The 24,529-nt window shown below is 44.8% G+C and overlaps 1 long non-coding RNA gene across 2 annotated transcripts; it reads right to left on the bottom strand.

Moving 5' to 3' along the window:
- Positions 1-9,971: 9,971 nt before the first annotated feature.
- On the bottom strand, positions 9,972-23,093 carry LOC119435389 (uncharacterized). Of its 2 annotated transcripts, none has more exons than XR_007464691.1 (5): positions 22,552-23,093; positions 20,161-20,262; positions 16,900-17,104; positions 14,423-14,633; positions 9,972-10,605 (listed from the first exon to the last, which is right to left on the bottom strand). It is a non-coding gene; the product is annotated as an uncharacterized LOC119435389 (long non-coding RNA). The 2 variants fall into 2 exon arrangements; XR_005188831.2 differs by having other exon boundaries at positions 20,161-20,242; positions 22,552-23,092.
- Positions 23,094-24,529: the final 1,436 nt, after the last annotated feature.

Raw genomic sequence — 24,529 nt, 5'->3', positions numbered from 1 at the left:
AGAAGTTGACGGCAGCACAGGAAAAGTGGTCAGCCATAGAAAGAGAGGCGTTTGCGGTCGTGTGGGCGCTGCGGAGACTTGACACCAGGCTACTTGGAGCAAAAATAAAGGTGGCCACAGACCCCAATCCGCTAACGTTTCTAGCTGGCTCTGCACCCACCAGCCCAAGGCTGATGCGCTGGTCACTTTATGCTGCAGAAGTATGAATTAGAGATAGTTCACATAAAAGGCACTGCAAACCGATGTGCAGATGCGCTGTCGCGATTAGATGGCGGGGAGGATGAGTAAAAAAAAAAACCTCACGGGAAGTAGGCGGCCAATGTGGCTCTGCTAAGCGTTTGTGTGGATAGGCTTGTGTGTGTGGGTGCGGGTTAGTACGTATGTGCCCGTTTAGAGTGTTCGCAAGTGCTGCGGTGGACAGGCCTCAAAGCCGACAGCAGAGTTGTTTTTGCCGATTTGAACGCGCATACATGGTTGACCTGATAGCAGATTGGTGCCCTTTGTGAACTGCACGGGCATTTCGTGGTGTGTTGTGCGGTGTTTGCGCGTGATGGCTGCCAAATGCCACGCTGACAACAAGTATGGCGGCGGCGGAGAGTTATAGCCGTCGGGGATGGCGGGGGAGCCGCGATTTTCGGGGGAGCGCGTAAGCGGGTTCACTGTGAGTCGGTCGGGGCTTCCGGCGTTCGGTTCGCGGAAGCAGTGCCGTGGCCTTGAAGCCAATCCCTCGTCGCTGGACCACACCCATGCCGGGATATTCCGCGAACGGACCAGATGCCCCTATGTGCGTGGGAGTGTTTTCTTTGGGAGACTGTGTCTTGCGAGGTTGTGAGACAACGGACGCTTTGCACTGCAAAAGATTTGTGTCAACGGCCTTGACATAATGGAACTCCGGATACTGCCACCCTGATCCTTGTTGTGTACACACTGCGCGCGACGCAGTGTGATTGGACGAACCATGGGCGAGGGTGATGTTGGGGATGCTTTTAGGTACGTGCGGGGCCGTTGGAGGGGATTCGGTGGAGATTCGGCTAAGAAAGAAGACCAAAATTGTAAACTCATTGTAACTCTTGACTCGTAGTCTTGATGTCTGTGTAAATAGTTCCTTCTATCGCTTGCTATTCAATCTTAATAAACAATTAACCCCTTGCAATCAGCGTTACCGCCTTGCCTACTGTAATGTGACTTCGCGACATCCACAACACCTTCAAGTTTCCCTCACCGACATCGAGGGAAATATCAACTTGCTGCCTCCCATCTCCAGAGCACAGCTGGAGATGCCACTGTCTTCCTTCTCGACCAAGTCAGCAATGCCAGCTCATCTCCGCCTGCGTCTCCTTTTTCTTCATTTCGTCTTTTTCTGTCGCGCTTCACGCGCTTCTCGCGTGTGGGTCCCTTCTCTGTTTCTTCGGCCGTCGTCTTCTTCTTTTTTCACATTATCACACGTCTTGCCGGTGACTCATCACATATACGCAATGCCTGATGACTTCAAGTGTATTAGAGCACTGGAAGGATGCCAAAATTATACTAATCCATAAGATGGGAGACGTTACAGAACTGAAAAATTATTGGCCAATTAGCTTGTAATCAGTAGTGTATAAAATATTCGCCAAGATAATTACCGATAGAATCAGGGCAACACTTCAATCAACTAAGAGAAAAGGCTGGCATTCAGGGAGGGATATTCTACAATGGATTACATCCGTGTTATCAATCAGGTAATCGAGAAATCGGCGGAGTATAATAAACCTCTCTTTATGGCTTTCATGCGTGATGAAAAGGCACTTGATTCAGTAGAGATACCTAGCATTCATAGAGGCATTGGTTAATCAAGGAGTTCGAGAGGCATACCTGAATAACTTCGGAAATATCTACAAAGATTCCACAGCTACACTGGTTCTCCACAAAAAAGTAGAATGTTACCTATCAAGAAAGGGGTCAGGCAATGAGACACAATCTCTTCAATGCTATTCACTTCATGATTAGAAGTATTCAACCTCTCAGACTGGTAAGGCTTAGGAGCGAAGATCAACGGCGAATATCTCAGCAACCTTCGGTTTGCACATGACATTGTCCTATTCAACAACAATGGGGACGAATTACAACAAATGACTGAGGACATTAACCGAGAAAGTGTAAAAGTGCGGTTGAAGATTAATATGCAGAAGACAAAAATAATGTTCAATAGTCTGGCAAGGGAACAAGAATTCAAGATCGCCAGTCAGCCTCTAGAGTCCGTAAAGGAGTGCGCTTATCTAGGTCAATTACTCACAGGGGACCCTGATCATGACAAGGAAATTTACAGAACAAAACTAGGTTGGAGTTCATATAGCAGGCGTTACCAATTCCTGACTGGGCGCTTACCACTGTCGTTGAAAATAAAAATGTACAATGATTGCATTTTGCCGGTGCTAACATATGGGGCAGAAACTTAGAGGTTAACAAAGAAGCTCGCGAACAAGCTAAGGATCGCCCAAAGAGCGATAGAACGAAACATGTTAGGCCTAACGTTAACAGACAGGAAAAGAGCGGTATGGATCAGAAATTTAATGGGGATATCGGATATTCTAATTGATATTAACAGAAAAAATTGAGCTGGGTAGGCCATGTAATGCGTAGGATGAAAAACTGGTGGACCATTAGAGTTGCAGAATGGATACCAAGAGAAGGGAAGCGCAGTCTAGGACGGCAGAAAACAAGGTGGGATGATGAAGTTAGGAAATTTGCAGGCCCAAGTTGGAATCAGCTAGCGCAAGACAGGGGTAATTGGAGATCACAGGGAGAGGCCTTCGTCCTGCAGTGCACATAAAAATAGGCTGAAGATGATGATGATGATGAAGCTTGCGTCGAACGGATGGCATAGAAAGCCTGCCATCGCCGCCATGTGATCGTATTCAGCGTGCTCGTCGTTGAGCTGCTGTCGTCACAGACATGCACGCTCGCAACGCACACACATTATTCAATATACGCATTACATAAATACGTTGGTTAACCTGGTATTGCTTCACTAAACCGCCAACATTGCTATATAGCCAAGTTCCTCTAAACAGTTCGCATAACATCGGTTCCACTCACGTGTGAGCGTATGTGCCCGCACTTTTAACGTGATAGAGTTTCGGGCCCTGTGTCGCAGAAAATCCGGCGTCGGTTACTGGCGTGTGATCGCGGGTGGCGGAGAAAATTATCCAACCACATCGACCGCGCAGGCTCTCCACGTGGCGCAAAGTTTTGGTGAACAAAAATTGAATTTCTCACAGTGAAATCAGTCAGAAAAATTGTAAAGTACGATCTTACCATTCGGCGTCGGATTCACCGTCGGATTGTTTACCAATCGGCGTCGGATTGCAGTTTGAATGTACGAGAAAACCTAATTTTGCTACGAGGAAGCTCGAACATAAACCCCTTTTCTAGAATTTCTACCAGACCTTCCCGCGTCGGGGCAATAGCAAACAATTAATAACACAATAAAATGAGGTGCTAGGGCCTTCAAATTTTAATATAAGACCACTTATATTGCCTTTGGAAAAACGTATTTCCAGCATTGCATTTCAGTTTAAAAGTGAAGCCGACTTTAAGGGGATCGGTGTGAGCTTGATCTTTCTAAGCTGGCTTTCCCACGTTCAGTGTTGCAGTGAATGAAGCCTACTTGCCGTATGCGAACGATGCGACGCGAACGGGTCCCGATAACGCTATCGCATTCCACTCTTAAAGCCGAAGCTTAAGCGTCCTCCAATTTTATTTTCGTGATGCGGTTGTATGAAGCTCAGCAATAAAAGTTACCAGAGCGCCAAGTATGAGGTCAGTGGCGCAGCTGTCCCGGCGGATGGCAAATTGCCTAGATAAGTATAGGCAAGCGGCACTAAGGATGACGACATTGGCACAGCTGGCATGGTGCACACTCGCACGCGGAGCGGAATGCTTAAGCGCCTGACATAACTCGGCGCTCGGAAAGGCACGTAGTTAGTTCTGTTTCCGCGCTTCGAAAGAACATATAAATAAAGAATATGAGAATAATTGTATAAACTATGACGGCAGAAAAGAGAGACAGTACGCTCCCGCTAAATACAGGTTCACAACATGGAACGGGTGTAATTTTTATATACTTAGACATAGTATAATGACAGCACTATGAAATAATGATTTTGGCGATGTTAGTGACCTCAGTTTGTCATACTCCCTCGTATCAATAATTGATTATCAATTATTTATAGTCTAAGTCACATATCCCAGGGCTATAAACCTGTTCCTGCTTAAGATCATATTTTTCAGATCCTTTGATATATGTGTGTGCCACAGCTTTTCACACGTTTTTTTTTTTCTGAAAGAGGCGTCAATTATGAAATCGCAACAACCGAGTGGCTAATGCATGTATAGACCAAATACACTTCTTAATTGTCTCTAGGGTGGATGTTTCGATGGCGTTCAATGGCAGAATTCAAGTCGAGCAGTGGTGAAGTCATGTTTGGATAGCCGAAAAGGGCAGTCCGAGTATTCACATCTGAGATATCAGAGTCAGACTGTGTGGCCTATTGCACTGGTATTATACAGATATTTTTGCAAAAATGTCCACGCAGAAAATCGGGGTGATACTAATTGAAACGCCAATTTATTTCCTAGGAAACTTAGGGGCCGGAATTTCAAAAGTAGCACTATTATAAATATTTCTGTTGCTGGGCAAACACCGGTTTAATACGCGTGGGCTTAAGTTTCACAATAGATACATGTGTCTTAAAGTGAATAAATAAAACTTATGCGTTTAGCATTTTGAATTACCGAAACGGGAATTTCAATTTCTCGTCGCAACAATAAAAATAATATACGTATAAGCACCAAATGTTTTGCCAGAAGTGGTAATTCATCATCTCAGGTTCATTTGTTCATACACATCAGCCATAACTTTTATCGAATGTTGGCCAAGATGAGCTGCCTAACAGTCGCATTTGAGCTGGGCAGCTTGCTAAAGCCTGCGCAGCTTGTAAATGCCCTTATATCACGGGAGTGCTTTAATACTTAATCAACTGCAGAGCCGCCAAAGGTCGACACAATTTAAACTTTTCTTGCACATCGCCCTGAGGTCGTTTGAGGCTTATTTTGACAAAAAGTTAACAAGGTGCTGTGAAATGTGGTGATGTGACACGGTGAAAAAAAAAGCAAAGAAGAAAGACATCAGCGTCGAATAGACAAGGAAAGTGTACACATGGTAGCGAAGCTTCCATAGAAGCCCTTACATCCTGCAATGGCGGCTTTTAGATTCAGGGCAGTGCCATCTACATTTGGCGGGGCCAGCTTGTCGGTAAAAAAAAGAACATCAACATTGTTGCTTGCTTACAGTGTTGTTGCGCGAAGTAGTCTACTGCGCCAGCTCACATCACATGGCTATGAAATCGCATATACAGCGTACACAAAAATACAAATGAAGCGTAAATAAGTGAGAATATTCGTGACAACATCGCGTCACACTCTGACCTGAATACACACATGTATATTCATAGGCCTCATTCTTTAATGGCGCGCACTACACTGGTGAGCCTTGAGATTTCTTGCATCAATTCAGAGCAATGGATTCACCCACATTTTGAACGAAGTAGCATATCAATGTCTCCTTAGTGCCAACACGCATTAGTTATTTCGGTGTCAAGAAAAAAATCAACAATACGTTCAAATTGTTCACAAAAACCAGATTTAATATTCTGTAACAATGCACGCGTGCCACCTGTAGCTTTTCTCTGGTACTGAAGACATAGCTAAAACACTTAGGGAAAAGGCAGTTCAAAAATAAAGTTACTTGTCAAATCTAATAGGGTCAATACTATATATACGTATGTAGCCATTACTTTTTATGGCTACGCATAAGAGAGTTCTGACGAAATCACAGGGTTAAATACGGTAATAGATTCTCGGCATATCTCAGGATTTTCAGCACGCATCGCCGTGAGCAAACTTCTGAAAGCCTGCACAGTTTCGTACTCGTAATTGCTCGGGGATGTAAGCAAACAGCCTATCACTTCACATTTCCTATTTTAATTGAATTGAATTTACTTTTTCAAACGTTACCATTGCTGACTAATCGGATGCACAATTCTCATCAACTAGCGTTCTGCCCCGCGAGATGTAGTCGCGCTTCAATCGCACGACGATGTCGCACTTCATTGGCTTCATACCGTATTTCAGCCTCGCCTTCGCGACCACGCGAATTGACCTTGGAATAGATGGAATGAACTCGAGTGTGGCATTGCTTCTCGCTTGGAGCAACGTTGCAGCCCGAAAAACAGAAACAGAAGCAGACTTGGGAAAACGATGACTCGCAGAAGGTGCCTAGGTGCCGCGAGAAAATAGAAAATATGAAGAGCAACTACAGATCAACTAGAACTAACACAAGAGCGAACCACGAATAAGAAAGCGGCGTGTCCTGCGTAGAGGAGAAAAAAAACAAGACGCAAAGCTCAGATGAACAGAGGACCCCACCCGGAAGAACTTTGAGAGTAGCCACCATGATCGTGGCAGATCCCAAAGCCACGTCAGCAAGAATAGTCCAGCAATGTCGTCTACAGGCTCTACGTTTGGAGGCGAGATTTTCCACTGCAGCGATGTAGTTTACAGCCTCCTGTGTGGCGTGCTCTAAATCCGGCGCCATTTCGCATGTTCATTTGCACTTCGGCAAATTTACTTTTTCAGAACTGAAGACAAGCTCGTAAAATATGCGGTGGGTGTATCATGCTATAGGAACTCTCCGGAATGCTAGTACCTAGTTGCCATTTCGAACGTCTAGAAGTAAACTACACAATTTATTTATTTCTTTGTTTGTTTATTGTGTCATGTCAAGCTGTATTGCAGCCTTATGCTGCTGCGGGGTTTACAGAATATGATGAGTACCCCTTTGAATAAGAAAAGAGTGCAATTTATAGAGACAGCTATAGACAATGGAAACTGATAATTGCGATTGATATGTCAAGCATGCTGCCTAAAACGATAGCATAATTCAACAATTCCGAAAAAAGTAAACCATCACGAAAAAATTCGGAGCCCTTCCACTATTGTGGAGGTGGATGCCAGCGAAGCTGTGACTGTGGTGGGTCGGCTATAGTGAATATTGCTATAGTGCATTTATGTATTATCATTATTGACTATTTTGAGCGTCTTCGGCATGTTCGTCAAATAGCAAGGCCACCGGCATCTTGTTTTCGTCCGGCGCGATGGCCAAGTAGTGCGTTTGCTGCGCCAAGTCCGCCCCATCGCCATAGACTAGCGTACGAGCCACAGCGTTCATAGCCGTGGCACCATGCACGGCATCGCCAGGATCTTGACTTCAAGATCATGGAAGATATGGTTAAACGAGTGTCCGTCCCATAGCGAGTCCAAAGGGCAACTGCTGATAACAACGCTAGCGCAATCTCTACGTCACGAGACAAGGGGGCACAATGATTTGTGGGGCGTGCCGCAGCCGTGTATCGCGACACTTGTAAAAGAGGCATCGGCGGTGGCGAGGGGTATACCAACGGGCAATACATCATCCGTTTTGACTCCTGTGCTAAGGCAAAGCTGGCGGGAAACCGCCACGCATATGGAGCCGAAATTGTTTATCTACTTCCGTCTCCGGACGCAATCTCCTAGAACCTAGCCTATAACAGCTTCGCTGTAAAGAAGAGCAAATAATCCTACAAAGTACTCCAAGGAGCATCGCGTAGGCGTCATCATCAACTAAAACATCAAGAAATCGATAAATGAGCGCCTCTAGAGGCGTTGCTCGACACAAGCCAATAAGGATGAAAACTCATAATGAAGCTCTGGGCAATAAATCTGTAGCTTAGTCAGAGTTCGACGGAATACCGTCTGGTCAGGTAAAAGCATAGTTATTTGTGAAGCAGGTCACTGACCAAGGTCAAAATGAAAATAAAATTACGTTTCGGGATCCGTACGGGTCACTTGTTCAAGTGAACAAGGGACCCGTACGGATCCCGAAACGTAACTTTATTTTCATTTTGACCTTGGTCAGTGACCTGCTTCACAAATAAATCTGTAGCTTGCGATGGGCTCTCGCGGACCTTCGATAAAATTTCCGGATTCCGCTGTCCGAAGTGGACGGCGTTAATCACGCTCTTTACGCTGACGACACCACGGTGTGGTGCGATGGCGGCAGTGAAGGAATCCCTACAGGCGGCCCTGAGCACGGAGCTCCGGCTCTCCCCGTCCAAGTCCGAACTCCTTTTGTATGGACCGACCAGGAGCGGGCGCATCTCCAAGGGTCAGGTGCCTCTCAACAAGGTCGACATCTCCATATGCACGGCCATCGGGCAGGTCATTCCCAAGGTAGAGGTCATCCGCCTACTCGGTATGCTCATCGAAGGCAAATCGCTGTAACGGACAGACGATCGCTCGCATCCACCAAAACGGACAACATGGTCACGCTCATCACTAAGGTCTCCAACAGCCGCGGAGGGCTGGGGGAAGACAAGCTCCTCAGGTTGTACCACGCCTTCCTAATGAGCCACATCACGTACGTGGCCGCCACCCATCGCCGGCACGGATACGAGAGGGCAAAGCTTGAAGCGCTGATGCGCAAGAGCATCAAAAAGGTGCTCGGTATCCCCATGAACACCAGCACGGAGAAGCTCATGCAGCTGGGAATCCACAACTCCCTCGACGAGGTTGTCGAGGCACAGCAGACGGTCCGGTCGTCAGGCTCTCTTCCTCGCCTGTGGGGTGGCGGATCTTGGAGGCGTTGGGCTGCAATCCCACTGCCGTCAGGGAGAGGCGGTGCGCGCTCGACGCGGAGATGCGGCAGGCCATCACGGTCTCGCCATTCCCGCGCAACGTGCACCCGCAACACAATGTAGGCAGACGCAGGGCTCGGGCGGCCGCACTTCTCAGATCGGTCGCTGGCGATCCGCGATCGGAAGCGTTCGTCCACGCCGCCCAATACGGTTCATCCGGCCGATTCGTGGCGGCCGTGGTTGATCACAGGAGCAACCTCCTTAACGCCACGTCGGTGGGGGGCTCGTCTCAGCACTGGCGGAGCAGGTCGCGGTGGCCCTTGCCCTCCGGGACGGGAGCAGGCCGCATATCTACACAGATTCCAGGGCTGCGGTCAGGGCCTTCGTCCATGGGTTCAGGTCTCGAGGGAAGCGGCCTCCCTGCTTTGCGGCAGGAGCGTCTACCTCCCCCCCCCCCCCAGTCATCACTTGGTTGCCGGCCCACATGCGGCTTCAGGTCTCCACCGTCGTTCCCAACGCCAACGAGGTGGCCCACGCCCGCGTGCGCGAAATCACCCACCGCGCCGTGGAAACGCCGCTCGAGGGCGCGGACGCAGGGTTCCACAAGGACATGCTCCACACGTTTAACGAGATTTCAAAGCACTATCAGCTCAGTAGGAGGGTCTATCCCCCGCCCCACGCCAAGCTCTCCAGGCCTCAGTCTTCCACCTTTCGCATGCTGCAGACCGGGTCCTATCCCAGTCTAGCCAGGGTCAGCAGGTACGCGTACTCGTTCGAGCCCGATTGTTCGGATAGCGGCGATCCCTTCTGCACTTTGGAACACATGCCCTGGCGGTGTCCCTCGTTACGGGACCACGATAATCTCACCACGGAAGAAGAGTAGGGTGGAAGGCGCTCAAGAGCTCCGACCTCACCGCTCCGCTACGGGCTGTCCAGAGGGCCCGCGACGCGGCGGTCAGGCACGGCCTGCCCGTCCCGACGTGGAAGCGGCCCGCGGTGGCTCCTCCCCGTAAGGGTTCTCGGAGTCGCTCCTCAGGACCTAAAATAAAGTTCGTTGACTGCCTGCCTGCTTGCGATGGGCTTCTCAGGCACGGCGCACAATGCACTAATGCAATTTCAGAATTCAGAAATAAAAGAAAGGGTGAGAATAGTCCAGGAAAACATGCAAAATGAGGAAAGTAAAATTTAATTAATGCATTACTGATAAAATGACCTCCCCCACAGGTTAACTGAACCTTGGTAGCATGCTTACTTTCCCTATTGAAAATTTGCCCGATGCTGGGCATGATGGAATCCATCATCCATCATCACGGTGGATTATGGTAATGGGCATGCTGGGCAGTGGGCATGCTGGGTGATGGGTGGAATGCTGGGTGATGGGTGGAATGCTGGGTGATGGGTGGAATGCTGGGTGATGGGTAGAATGCCGGGTGATGGGTGGAATGCCGGGCGATGGGTGGAATGCTGGGCGATGGGTGGAATGCTGGGCGATGGGTGGAATGCTGGGTATAACAGTGGGCACATCAGGTCAAATGCAAGTTGTGTAATGAATCGAAGGAGCAGCCATTGCACTTAGGAAGCTCATGATGGGCTATCTTCATGCGTTCTTGAGTCTTGGAAAGTGTGCAGTCTGTATCTACATGTGGCCAAGTATGCCGCTACATTTTCATGCCATAAGGAATCAATGTATAGCACCATAATATGTTCTATATCTTCACACTTTATTGAAAAAATGCAATAGGTTAAGGCGATTCACGTCTTCCATACTCGCTTGCCCTCGCGCCCGCTTCTGTGAAGAAGCTCCAAAGGTGCTTCGTTACAGAAGCAAGGTGGTGCTCTGGAGGTGGTGCTGGTGGCCCCATCGGATGTTCCCCGATGTACTTCTCCAGGCAGTCTAAAAGAGTGCAATAAATATAGAATTAAATTGTTATTGAAACCATTCGTAGTAATAAGTGAATGTAGGAAATCTGCTGCAAAAGATTCAACAAGTTTCAAATAATACAATGCAGTATATATTACACACAAATATGCTACCCAGCGCACATGGCAGAGCAGAATTATTTTCAGTGAGAATGTATGCACATGCATCACACTGTTTTGCTGAGTCGCATGGGATTTTAGTAGGTGTTTGCCAAAGCTACGCCTCTTCTCATCAGGAGTTTGGCTTTACTGCAAAGTTTAGTCAAATGGCAGCTGCATTCGAAGCACCATCAGGCGGATTTATTGCTTCCGATTTCGCATAATTTGTCTGCTCTTCAACCACCCAAATTTCTCTCAGTTTTCAAGAGCCACAACTTGGCTAGACTGTCTCTAATGCAAGGGTGGCTTAACGGGCATGTTGGTAATGTTTCATCTTTGGTTAGCAGCGCGACGATCTACATGGAAGCGAGAGAAGGGATAGAAAAGAGCGCTGACTTACAATTTTATTGTGCACGTAATTAAGGTTTAAATACCACACTAAGGCACAAAAGAAAAAACAGAAAGGTAGCACGTATTCAGGACTCGGCTTCCAACATACAATATGCAAATCATGTGGTTAAATATTGCACTTCTTTATCGCACAGTGACAATGAAGGGGCCCTGACACAGCGCTCCCCAGATTTGTGAATTTCGAGCGCTTCAATAATTTCTCTGGTATATTTGTTTTTGTTGCGACTGATAATTTGTGCGCTATCAAATAAGGGTTTGCAACGGTGGTCTCTGCAATGAATATCCAGATGACCAGAAACGGAGTTGAAAACATGATTATTATGCTCCTTTCATTGAGACAGCGTCCCATCTGACTAATGTATTCGCGGCCGCAGGAAAGAGGAATGTTGTAAACAACACGTACAGCGCACGTGACAAAGCGGTTATTATGGTTGGTTCTGCAGCAGCTTTTTCTTTCTTTAGGATTACAGTTGACCTGCCTGCATAAACATGACAGCTTATGTGGTGCCGAAAACACAACATCGACACCAGCACGCCGACCAACTTGTTGAGAGTATGGGACAACGTGTGGATGTAAGGGATGACGGTGACTCTCTTCCTGGAAGTGACAGAATCTGGGTTGCTAGCTTTTCCTTGCTTTTGCAAGCTTCCGGCTACTGACGCAGCAGACTGCCCGGGTCGCCCGATTGCTTGTCTCCGGGCCTGTCTCCCGAAACAGGTTTTCATTAAGTGGTGACAGGACTTTGAAAAGGAATTGGTGAAGCATAGGCAAACGATTTCTTGCTTGATGAGCATTGAATGGGCTGAGTTAAAAGGTAAAAGAGCTTTGCAAGCTCTGGGTTCATACATCCAGCACAGCTGGTTGTTCCTAAAAATGAGTCTGAGGTCTAAAAACCTAATCGAGTCGGCAACTGGCAGCTCATGGGTTAAGACAAATGGATGAAGACACTCTTTAAACAGCGATAAAGCATCACGGCAGCTAGTTTCGACAGTGTCGGCGTGAGTATCTAAATGAACTAAAAAATTATCTACAAACCTAAAAACATGCCACAAAAGACAGTAGGCGTTTGGAAAGCGCACGGCGGGAAGACGTATCTACAAAGGGACTGGGTTTGCATCGGTTCATTCATAGCGCCCATGCTGAGTGACATCTTGCTAGCCACTCACGGCTGTGCACTTTCCAAACTCCTTGCGTCTTTCGTGGAAAAAGTTTTTGGGTTTGTAGATGATTTTTGGTTCTTTTAGATACTGACGCCGACACTGTCAAAACTAGCTGCTGTGATGCTTTATCGCTGTTTAAAGAATGTCTTCATACATTTGTGTTAACCCATGAGCTGCCAGTTGCCGACTCGATTAGGTTTTTAGACCTGACTCATTTTTAGGAACAACCAGCTGTGCTGGATGTATGAACCCAGAGCTTGCAAAGCTCTTTTACCTTTTAACTCAGCCCATTCAAAGCTCAGCAAGGAATCGTTAGCCTATGCTTCACTAATTCCCTTTCAAAGTCCTGTCACCACTTAATGGAAACCAGTTTTGGGAAACAGGCCCGGAGACTTGAGCAATCGGGCGACCCAGGCAGTCTGCTGACGTCAGTAATCGGAAGCTTGCAAAAGCAATAAAAAGCTAGCCACTCAGATTCTGCCACGTCCAGGAAGAAAGTCAGCATCATCCCTTACATCCACACGTCCCATAATATCAAGAAAGTTGGTCGGCGTGCTGGTGACGATGTTGTGTTTTTGGCACCACATAAGCTGTCACGCTTATGCAGGCAGGTCAACTGTAATCCTTAAGAAAGAAAAAAAATTGCTGCAGAACCAACCATAATAACCGCTTCGTCACGTGCGTTGTAGGTGTTGTTTACAACATTCCTCTTTCCTGCGGCCGCGAATACATTGGTCAGACGGGACGCTGTCTCAATGAACGATTAAAGGAGCATAGTCACGTTTTCAACTCTGTTTCTGGTCATCTTGGTATTCATTGCAGAGACCACCATTGCAAACCCTTATTTGATAGCGCATAAATTATCAGTCATCAAAAACAAACATCCTAGAGAAATTATTGAAGCGCTCGAAATTCACAAATCTGAGGAGCGCTGTGTCAGTGCTCCTTCATTGTCACTGTGCGATCAAGAAGTGCAATATTTAACCACATGATTTGCATATTGTATGTTGGAAGCCGAGTCCTGAATATGTGCTACCTTTCTGTTTTTTCTTTTGTGCCTTAGTGTGGTATTTAAACCTTGGTTATGTGCGCAGTAAAATTGTTGCAAGTCAGTACTCTTTCCTATCCCTTCTCTCGCTTCCATATAGATCGTCGCGCTGCTAACCTAAGATGTCTCCAACGAATGCAGGAGACCTGCAAGGTGCTAGTTCTGTCATCTGCTACCGTTAGCCTGTTGCTCGCAGTCTGTATTTCATGCAGTGGGCGAGGAAGCGGGTCGTAACTTTAGCATTAGCCAAGTAGGCATAAAATTTTTTGAATGTACAAGCCGTAGTCATGGCTGGTTTCCATGCTTTATTTAGCTGCAATGATGGCAACCAATGTTTTAGTGTTCTTTTGAAACCCCATATAGCTTCCTTGCTAAGCTAGCCTACATCTTCAATGTAAAAAAGCCTAAGGAAGCATCTTAATATACAGAGCAATCTCTTATGCTCGTTTGTTCCTAAAAACCTTTTTAGCAACAAACGGTATTTGCAGCAGACTGTTGATGGCAGTACAAGAGTTACTGGCACTTCATTCATAAAGCAATTGAAACTGCGCAGAAAAACTAGGCGTTACAGCCACACTATGTTGTCATCCGTTCTAATCCAGGCTGGCCGCGAGTTCTAGAACTATGCATGATGCCTAGCACCTTGATTTTTTTAGGGCACTGATGACAGGCATGAAAATTTATAGGAAGCTGCACACAGGTCAAGCTCAACTATCCATGTCATAGCGTACATGTCAATAATGTGCAAGGTGTTTTCTTTGTGTAGTAATTCTTTCCTCATCTTTATGCTCAAATAAGGCACATGTTGCCAGCTGACTTTCTTGATTGCTTGTCATTGAAACCGATTATAGGGGAAACTGCAGACAGTTTTTGCAAGAAACCAATATCTCGATATTATCCTATGCTGCTTTGACAGTGCATATATACGGCTTAAGAAAAAGACACATGTATAGGCACTCGCATCATTCTTGCTTTGGCATTTCTTTCCATTGTGTGTACATCAACGTTAACTTATCCAGATAACTTTCAGATATACAGTCAAGTTTCTTATATGAGGTGAATGTTCACTTACTCTTCACAGCAGCCACTTTCTCTGGTGTTGCCAGAAGCTTCCCAGATGCATCAGAGATAGTCCGGCTGGCCGGCCCAGTCGGGCTTTCCCCAGCTTGCGTTGGTGTCCACAGGTGCTGTGCCAGACCTAATGCGCACTTGGCTTCGGTGGTACACTTTAGTATGTAATGCCACTTGTTGAGTGGCATCACAAATCCCACACCAATCTGCGCCTGCAACAAATAGAAAGTATGTTTTTTTTTACCAGTAATCGTAACCCTAAAACACACTTGCATAAAACAATATTGTATAGGTTAGGTCCTTTGATTTCTGATAAAATCCCATAATTTCCCATTTCTGCACCTCGAACAAGCGTTATAAAAATCGGGTTAAACCCACTCTTACCACGAAATTAACCTTTCTGTAAAGGATATTAAACTAATAAAATTTCCCCACCTTGTGGGCAGCAAGCAGTCATAGTTTATACAGTTTAACCTTGCAATAAGGAAATTGATGGAGAAAGCAAAAAATTGGTTCAAATAGGCGCAGTACCACGCAGAGAACAGTGCAAAAACGAGTGCCATCGTGGCCTCCGAGATTGTAAGCAGTGTCACACTGAGAATAGAGCACACGTGACCTGAGGGAGCCATGTGCGCCAGTTTCCAAAGGCCAATACCATTATACACTGCACGGCCTCGTTCTGAAGAACACTGGAGAAATGCCTTGAAAGCATGATTACCCTTGCACGGTTGAAAAAGAGTGAATTTCCTTGTGATTTCTGAAATCCACGGGCAGCACTCACTCATCTTCGCAGTTAAATCATCATGACTAAACTGGTGCAGAGGATGCGCCAAGTCCCATCGCAATTGCAAACTTCAGAACTTGGTGTGCACCCTCCTTTTACTGCGATCGGATTTGACATGTTTGTTTTAACAGTACGGTGCTATTGAGTATGTTCATTATATGTGGACGCAGTTTGAACAGGCATGGTCAGAAAATAATAAATGCAATAAAATGCTGTCATTTTAAACCAATAATTCGTTATATCTGCAATTGTTATAAACGAGAACTGTAGTGCACATGAACACATGACCCCCTCTGGCATTCTCAGAACACAACATTGGCTCTCGTCATGTCGGTTCTGTCCCTCGATGATTGACTGGTCGACAGCTTTTGCTCCTAACGCCGAGGTCACCTGGAGGACCCTGTTGACATCGTGATGCACGGAGGCAGTGCCAGAAAGGCCAGGGGAGCAGTACATGAGTTTTTTTTTATTTGTGGCATTCCCACAGCACATAGCACTGCTGCATTCACCAGACTATGGTCATGGCATTCTCTACATCATGTGCACATTTCTTTGAAATATCAACTGTCAGATGTTATGTTTAGGGGCCCTTTAAGAAATTTTCTTCATTTATATCAAGGCCGTCATATTCACCAAGGCTTTCTAAATAAACCTTCAGTTTAGACAGCAACAATTTTGTGTTGTTTCCTTAGTCCTTGATTTTCTGTGCTGTCCACAATGCATCATTTCCAATCAATGTCTTTGTTCAAACACCATATTGTTTTTTGATAAGCTGACCTGCAATACATCTTCAATGTAAAGTAGCCTAAGGAAGTGTCTCAAAATAAAACAAAGCAATCTGTTATGCTCGTTTATTTCTAATAAACATATTCTTGCAGCAAATGGAAATTGTGGGAGACTTTTGTGGGTGCTAAAAAAAGAGTTAGTGGTAGTTAGATTTAGAAAGAAATTGAAATTGCACAGAAAGGAAAAGGCTAGTTACAGTCACATTGTGTAGTCAATCTGCTCTAATCCAAGCTGGAGGCGAGTGCTGAAACTGTGTATGATGCCTCAGTGCCTTGCTTTTTTTTGGCGTCGACAACAGGCATAATTTATCGCAGGCTTATCACGACAAATACAGATATCCATTTTATAACTGACATGCCACTAATGTGCAAGGTGCTTTCTTTGTGTAGTAATTCTTTCTTCATTTCTATTCTCAAATAAAATGAAATCGCTGCAAGTAAGCCAAAAGTACTGATAGGACACATGTCACAAATTTCAATAAGACAGGTGTGCTTAGAAATCGCATGGCTCTGAATGTTGCAGATTATAACAAATAGATCACCACCATCACCACATTGGAAAGACAGTGGTTTAAATCGCTTCTTTTCAGACCACACAATTTGCCAAGCTGTGTCAGAACCAAATTAATTTTACTCAGAAACATTTTTTCAAGAGCATTAGGATGAATGCTGCAGCATGGAAAACTATGATCGAACATGTCAAGTCTGCATTACACTTTTCAAGGAACATAAGGTGCTGAAAATCTCACTTGTCTTTAAGACAATAAACAGTAGGCACTAGCATCAATCATTGTTTGGCATTTCTTTTTGCTGTGTCAACGCTACTCATCCAGATAACTTTCTGATATACAGTAGTGAATGTAAATCATTCAGGTAACTCAGGTAAAATTCAGGTAACTGTTAACTTACTCTTCACAGCAGCCACTTTCTCCGGTGTTGCCGCAAGCTTTCTGGTTGAATCCAAACTGTGCGGCAGGCCTGCCCAGTCAGGCGTCTTTCCCCAGCTTCTGCTGGTGTCCACAGGCCCACATCTATTGCACACTTGGCATCTGATGTACACTTTAAATATACTGCCACTGTTATAAGGCAGCACAAAGCCTACACCAATCTGCACCTGTAATAGATATGAAGTGTTATTTCTTTGACCGATACTCATAACACTAAAGCACATTTGTATAAAAATATTTTGTAGGTTAGGTCCTTCGATTTCTGAAAAACCCCCAAGCCCTTTTTTGTGCTGATGACAAGTTTCACAGTTCAAACTAACACATTCTCAAGATATAACTGTAACTGCAGAATTATTCACCCAACATACACATTCTCTTGTATAGCTCAATAGCTTCGGACATGGAAGCACTTGAAATGCTAGTATAGTGTATGCAGGCGAGGTCAACATAAAGCGTATGAACACACCCAGACATATTGCTAACATTCAAGAAGAACTTTTATTTCCCGGTAGCCCATCTTGTACCTCGGCTTGTGCGTCAGAGAATACATGTATAAGTGTAATCATTAGTACAACAGCAAACAATTGCAAAAAAAATGCTGACGCTTGCACGGTAATCTCAGCTCATATGCAGGAATTCCGATTTTTTTTGACAACACAAAACATTTGCTAATACATACGTGACCAGCCCTGACAATCCACTCATTCTGTTGAGTCAACTCACACCCATTTCTACCTAGAATACGGTACTTTCAAAACAGGAACGGCAGCCACATTTTAAGAATTGAAGGAACAACAAACCATTTGGTGCCGTTATCTTCACTTTGTTACTGTGCTCACGCAGCCTCATTCGCACATCTGCCTGTTTAGCCTATGTAGCTTCTTCCACAGAATAATCCAATGTGATATATAATGTATTCTCTGCATTTGACAACACTTTACCATTTTTTTTACATTTTACACTTGTGGCATTCCTGGTAAATGCTACCTAGTTTGGTGCAGAATAGACAAAGTTGATGTCTGCTTGCTGTGCTTTTTAAGTTGTGTGAAAGGCTGTGATATACGGTCCTGCAGCATCCTTTATCTTGTTAAGGGTGGCACACCCTGCCATTCAGCACACATCTGCCTCTGCAGTGACTGTTCGAGCAGGCCTTCTGCAATGAGCACCAGGAAGTAACTTGGGTAGCCAACCTCGTGAAGGTTTGTCGCCTGCAACCTAAAGGTTGCATTCATTAGTTGCTAGCATGACTTTCTTTTGCACCAAAAATGTAGTCGATTGCAGTGCATGTGTTATATATTCTATTCCATTAAGCTGTAGAAGCTATATAGGCCAAAGGTGCTACATTATGTGAGCACAGTAAAAAAAAAGACGGACACCAGATAGTGCTTTTTGTGCCTTCATTGCTTCAATGTAGCTGCCATCCCCATTCTGAATGTGCTCTTATTCGATGCTGAAATGGGTCGAGTTGACTCTACAGATTACAGATAAGTGGAGTTTTAGGATTGGTGATCCGTGCATTGGTAAACACTTTAGTACATTGGCAAATAAAAAAAATGAATTCCTTCATATGTGGACAGATGGCACTACAGTTACAAGTTTTTATCGATATATACCATCGCTTCGTTTTGATCAGCTTATTGAAACCACACTGACACACTTGTCTATGACTTTTGCTATCCAGTGCACTTCTAAACTTTTTTGGTTTTTGCATTTTTCAGAAACCTGGCGCTACTAAACAGTTGAGTGCATGTGCATTTATTACAAGAGCTGCTAAATGGCTAGCGAAACTAGGGAGTGTTAATGACAGAGCGAGACAGCCCAAAAACAATGTAAAAATGGGTATGGTAGCCATTTAGCTGCCCTTTAATAAATGCACTTGTCGTCCACTGTTTAATAGCACCAGGTTCCTGAAAAATCCCAAAGCGAAACAAATTAATTGTAACAATGTATAGCAACAGCCAAAGATGTGTGCCAGGAAGGCATAACTTTGTCTATAAAAAAGATGTTATTTCAGGTTAAACACTTGTATCTGTAGTGCCTTCTGTGAGCATGCCAGACGCTACGGTTGGTTTTCCTCATTGCTTTTGACATTATCATAAGCAGGTCAGTGTTTGTTCTAAAAAAAGTTGTAATGCGAAAAACCACAATTTAGTTCTCTTGGCATGTGTCAAAGATTACATTAACAAAAACAAATAATATTTGGACTGGCTGGTATAAATTCATGGTACCATGGCACCAAGTTGAACACAATAAGAGGAATATCTTCTTCGTGTGTTCCACTTCTCATGCAAAAAAACAATGAAAGATTGCAGGTGTAGGTGCACAGACATTATATGCCTCAGAAAGCATCAACTTTCTGTGTGTCTGCCAGTGAAACCTTCATTTATACTACACCTATCAATAGTCTAGCATTTATTTGAGATGCCACCGAATAGTTAAGAGACTGACAATGCCACGGGATAATGTACAGCCATATGTAACACTCAAAGCAACAACAGCGAAAAACAGTGTGAGCCACACCTACTTCTAGCTTTGCAATAAGTAGCAACTTCATTGACTCTTGGAAAAGCATACATAATATCTACTGTACAGGACAATGAGGCACACATAACAGATGGAAGTTACTGACAAAAGCATATGCACACTATTTCTTGAGTTTACTCAGTTATAGCATTAATTGAAATGCGAACAGGAATATTTGTTACGCATAATTACATGGATGTGCAACATGTAATCACACTGTAGCTGGTTTCTAAGCATGCAGTAGTCTCAAGTGCATGTTTTGGAGTCTAAATTAGACCGCTGTTACAAGTGCAGCTAAACCTGGAAATGAACCACTTTCAAGTAGTTTCAGAATTGGTTGCATTTGAATTCTTATGGTAGATATATTTTGTACATTCAGTAAGTTTTTCGTTCCAAATCAGTACTTGTGCCTGTTCCCCTGTTTCAAGAAAATTTTTAAACTGCGAGACGACAAGACGTGAACAGAAACATTGAAGCTCACACATGTTTCTGTTCACGTTGTGTCTTCTTTGCGCAGTTTAAAAATTTTTGCTGAATCTATGAACTGACAAGCCCAACAACATGCCTTACTTCCCTTGTTTATGCATCACAGTTGCAATTCATTCAGCCCGACCACACGAGATGTCACACTGAAATTCCATAAATCTATTTTACAGCTACGACAATGACAAAATGATTTAACAACAAAGCCTAGACTTACCTACTTATATGTCTCTTCACTCAGGCATAGGTCAGTGCTGCTCACAGATATTAATCACCAACGTCATCTGCAGAGGAAGAGGCTGAAAAAAAAACAGGTTTTCTGAAAGTACAGAAATACAGGACAGGCTCTAAAACTATGTCGAGTGACACAACAGATGCTAGTCAATTTAGACGTTATTACATACAAAAGCATACAGTTTCACACAGACAACTGTTGCACTGAATAAGAGATGACACTGTGACAAACACAAGGACTATTTTAGCACTTGCGCATTGTCTACCAATCAGCTGATAAGTTTATTATGAGCAAATAAAGACTGAAAGGACCCCAACTGATCCCACTAATGAGGTGCACCTACTGACACATTAAAGTAGCTACTCCACAGTCTGAGATTTCAGGAAGGAAATGTGTGTCTGAAGTTATTGAGGTGTTACCTGAAGTGTAATAAGTGTACAATAAATTTCTTTCCATGTGATGTTCTATTCACAGTGACAGTTCAAAAAATCTGCTAAGCCACCTTTGGTATTATGCATGTTGAATTCCTGGAACTTTTCGGAAATTTGCAGTTTTTTTTCAGTATTTATGCTTTCCACAGGTCTGTTTACGTCCGACAAAGTAGTACCAGCTACAGCATGCTTGCTCTGAGTGTGGCAGTAGTGATGTGTTATGCCAAGGCAATTCCAGCTGACCTGCCTTGGATTCAAAGCAGTTTAATTCAAAAAACAATTATGGGGGTTTTAAATGTCAAAACCACCATCTGATTATCAGGCACGCAGTAGTGAGGGACTCGGGAATACTTTGGACCACCTGAGGGTCTTTTAACGGGCACCTAAATTTAAGTGCACGGGTGTTTTTTACAGTTTCCCCCCACCGAAATGCGGCCGCCGTAGCCGGGATTTGATCCTGCGGCCTCGTGCTTAGCAGCCCAACACTATAGCCACTAAGCAACCACGTCAGGTGGCGGTTTATTTCTAAGCATGCTTGACCACATACATAATGCCTAACCACATATATAATGTGCGACAAGTTCTAGATCACACAACTCTGCCCACTTTCTTGCTCCATGCAGGTGAAAATTCAAATTTACGACACCACTATCAGAGGAAGTAGAGCAGGTGCATTATAATTCCTGACAGTGATATGCAGTCATTATTTCACTCTAAGAACAAGCGAAATGCATGTAAATGGTTTCTTGATGAACCCATCGCCACATAAAGAAAGCAGCAGACGTCTTCCACAATATACGTAGTGCACCAAATGGCAACTAATAATCTCAAGCTCAGGTGTACCTTCAAGGCATGGGCGCACATACAGTGCAGGAAGCTTACTGCCCATTCGAAGCCAACATGTGCCGTATTTTACAAACAGCTTGATATAAAATATGCAATTGGAACATTATTGCCTCTTCCATATTGACAGTGTTATGAAATGCCTTTGGACCTGTTGCACAGAATCGAAATTTTCACATTCAAACAGTCTCTCTAATAAAAAAAAATAAAGCTTGTACAAATCAGTGCATACATTTATTAAGAAAGAAATGGCAACTGTTCTACAGTGTTCGGCCGATAACCACTGCAAACCACCACTCAGGCTCGCAAGCCAACAATTTGCCATTGCATTTGTCCCACACTTGTAAAATGAACGGAAAACTACTACGCAAATAGAACGAGAACACAGCTGTGTATTTCAGGCACAGTTTTCTTGCAGTCCTGTACGAACTACCTCGGTTTAACAGCCCTTTTCAGTGCAAAATGAAATCTGGAAAAACGTAATTAAAGAGAAGCATTTTCTGTAACTGCGTAAATCCGCCGAGGATACTGTAATACGAAGTTCTCTCAATATGCATCAGCTATCAACTTCGGTGTCACGCTACACATATTATCGTTTAATTCCTTAAACGCCGATAATTAAAAGTGCAACCGTGCACACTCATCACGGCTCCGTACAAACAAAATGCGCCGCAAAACAAACACTTCTAAATGCAACGTAATTTGTCTTACGGTATCGACTCTTGGTTCGCAGAACACCGCGGTGGCTGCAGATATTTTTTAGCGCTGTAGCTCGGACGTATTCATACCGACGTTTCGGCTTCGTTACGAGTCAATACAGCGTTTAATGCAAACCGCAAATTTAAAATGCACGGTGATCATCTTGCCGGCGGAATATCTTTGCGTCTAATACTGGGAAAATTTTACGAGTGGTAGTGCGCACGTCTTATCTCACTACCAGCGCGTATTAGTAGCGACTAATCTCTACAAACGTAGTGCGCAAGCAGATTCAACGCCACTGCAACCGCATTCGGTACCACGCTGTTCAATTTCCAGGGAAACAATGCATCGAGCAATGATAACGCGCAACGTAAAAAGGATAGCATGCACGGCTACCTACCTTTGGCACGAAAAACACGCGTCCGTCCGTCTTGTGGCGATGTGCCGCGCTGCCGATTGCCGGGCGTCCGTTGATCTTGGGGCAATGTGCCGACTTCCCGATGTGCCCGGACTTCAAAGCATTTCTCCTCGCCACAGAGCACGTTGTCGAGAAGGAACTTCGGCACTGCTTTTCACTGTTGTGCGGAAGCATTTGAAGACGGTATCCTCCAACACTACGAATCACGTCCGTCCGCAAATCAAACAAAGGGATCACTGAGGTTGTGTTGCAGTAGGTTGCTGTTGAATTAGTTCCTCCCGTATGACGCATCATATCCGGCCCAGAAGTTCCTACTTCGTTAATGAGCGCAATATAAAAGCGACATCACGAGATAGTAAAACAAAAAGTCACTGAACGACGACTGCATCACCACAGAGATACGCACGCAGCATAACACGACGCCATGTCTGTAAACAGCGATAGTGGCGACGCTACGGCCGCGGTGCCTGAACAGGTTTCAGTTTCGATTTCAAAATATCACCTCCTAATTCACTTTTGTGGATGGTGTCAGGAACAGCTCAGAATAATGCTCTAACGCTCAATGTAAAAGCAACGTGATATCTTAGTCTATCGGTGCACCATGCAATATTGATTGTACACTATGCAATCAGTATTGGAGGGGTGGAGGGGCTATTTTGGTATCCAGGTTCAGTCCGAACTGTAGGCTTTCGGTACTAAACTTTTGTTTATTTTGGCGTTTTCTAACGCCAGTTCACATTCATTTTGCGTAAGTTTTGCTCGAACCTTTCGTCTGTAAGGTAAACGCTTACAGTGAGACTTAAAATCCTCTTTCAACGAGCAAGCAAGCCGCCAGCCTTTCTTGTAGGGTCCGGAATATTTCGCAGCGCCGGTTCGAAAAAGGATTGTGCGCTCACCGCTGCACTCTTCTTGATCAAATTTTGCAGAATGATCGCATTTTGAGTCTGCTTCATTTAGTATAACACTTACCGCAGTTAACTGCCTGGTTTGTAAGAAAAAAAATTCAAATTTGCCTTCATTTATGGCGATGCGAGCTGATCCACCGACGAGCTAGCATAAACTTGTTTCGCCGCCTGCCGGAAGCTGTGGAAAGCAGCTGGTTAAGGTGGTTTGCCGCCTGTTGCCCGCTCCTAGAACACGCGGCTAACCACCTGAACGTCGCCCCCGAGGGCTCCGATGTCGCTGCGCATGCGTGAGCTGAGAGAAGGTGAGAAAGGAGAACAACTCTCCTTTGCCGGATGTGACGTCACATTGTTGTTTTTTTTTTTTTTGCTTTTTGAAATAGCTACTCTCGAACTCAGACACTAGGGCTCGCTCCTCGTTCACGCGCGCATGGGTGTCGGCTGCACCGGCCCAAGCGTGCGCGATATTCTTGCGAGCGCAGTTTCGTGGGCTTGGACTCCGTGACATTTGCTTTCGCCATATGTGAATTAACGGCTTGCCGACAGGTCAACCGCCGCTGTACTTCGGTGAATACATTGTTTTTCGTGATTCTGAAATAGCAAATGGTGCGTCGCTGCGTTGGCGCCTTCAATCGAGTGCGGTTGCTGCGCATAGCAGGTGATTTAATTGCGCAAATACGTGCTACATTATCGGTGTAAATAGTGAAAAACTTAGGCTGTGATCCTTACTACCGTCAATCAGTCGGTTACCACATATTTCGCTGTGACCCACTGCACATTTCTTGATATCCAATAACGATCTGCTTCAAATATCTCTGTTGAAACCATGCACCTCTTCAAGAATCTGTTGATCGTGTAGCTTATTATATTTCTTGTTTTTTTTTTTTTTTCGCTTACGACTCGCGATGGGCAGCAGCGTTACGTCCGTGAAAGCATTGCTTTCGAGCAAACCTTTTCGAATTAAGTTTTCGCTCATATGTCCACAAGATAGCAAATTTCAGTGTTACGTACATTAGCCACTATATTTTCCAATTTCATGTGACCTAGATTTAAGCTAC

The sequence above is a fragment of the Dermacentor silvarum genome, unplaced genomic scaffold, assembly GCF_013339745.2.
Source record: "Dermacentor silvarum isolate Dsil-2018 unplaced genomic scaffold, BIME_Dsil_1.4 Seq670, whole genome shotgun sequence".
In the NCBI taxonomy this organism is placed as follows: Eukaryota; Metazoa; Arthropoda; class Arachnida; order Ixodida; family Ixodidae; genus Dermacentor; species Dermacentor silvarum.
This window is presented reverse-complemented; position numbering and strand designations above follow the sequence as displayed.